This window comes from Hordeum vulgare, chromosome 3H, assembly GCF_904849725.1.
Source record: "Hordeum vulgare subsp. vulgare chromosome 3H, MorexV3_pseudomolecules_assembly, whole genome shotgun sequence".
NCBI lineage: Eukaryota > Viridiplantae > Streptophyta > Magnoliopsida > Poales > Poaceae > Hordeum > Hordeum vulgare.
The window spans coordinates 592,191,036-592,191,871 of NC_058520.1; the positions used below are offsets into that span (position 1 = coordinate 592,191,036).

Genomic DNA, 836 nt, shown 5'->3' on the forward strand with positions numbered 1-836 from the left:
TAATAGCATTAAATGGATACCTTCCCGTAAAAAAATCATTAAATGGATACCATCCTAACGATAGAACTATATTTTTATAAATTAGGGACAATAATGCGGTCAGGTCTTTCTAATTATAACAAACTCAAATTGTAGCACCACTATATATACAATAAATTAAATGAAACGATCGTCATATATACAGGTAGATACAATTTAAATATACTGCCCACCCAACTATGTCGTCATAGATATAGATAGATATAAAACATTAAATGGATACCATCTGAAATTAAGGACAATGATATGGCCTAATTTATTGGTATATTTGAGTGAACCAGGACTAAATGTTCTTTAGCTATAAATGTATAAGATAATATCATGTGCATCTGGACGCCTAAACAGAATCGAGAACCAGAAATTTGAGCCTGCCATTATGGAGGGGAAAGCTATTTTTCTTTGCCTTATGGTGCTTGTGGTTCTAGGACATTCAACTCATGCTCGTAAGAAATCAATCTCTGTGTTTCTATATATGTATCTCCTATCCATCCGAAATAGAACTGCACAAGTTTCTTAGTTTGGATTTCTCTTGCTGACATATGTTCTTCTCCACAGGGAGTTGCCGTATCGAGTCTGCTTACACAAATCCATTTGTTTGTGTTGGTAATACTTGCCATCAGAAATGCACGGAGAAGTGGGGAAAGCTCGTCAATTATTCTTCGTGTCAAGCTAAAGGATTTCTCAAAATATCTTGTGAATGTCTTCTCTGTGATCTGTGACTATATCTTGTTGGACTTTGCCATCATGTAAAACATTGAAAAATGATGTCCAGTAATAAAACATTATGGTTACATGCA

At 34.4% G+C, this 836-nt stretch overlaps 1 long non-coding RNA gene across 1 annotated transcript; it reads left to right on the top strand.

The window, feature by feature from the left end:
- Positions 1 to 356: 356 nt before the first annotated feature.
- LOC123440903 lies at positions 357 to 836 on the top strand. The gene is made up of 2 exons (XR_006630377.1): positions 357 to 482; positions 595 to 836. It is a non-coding gene; the product is annotated as an uncharacterized LOC123440903 (long non-coding RNA).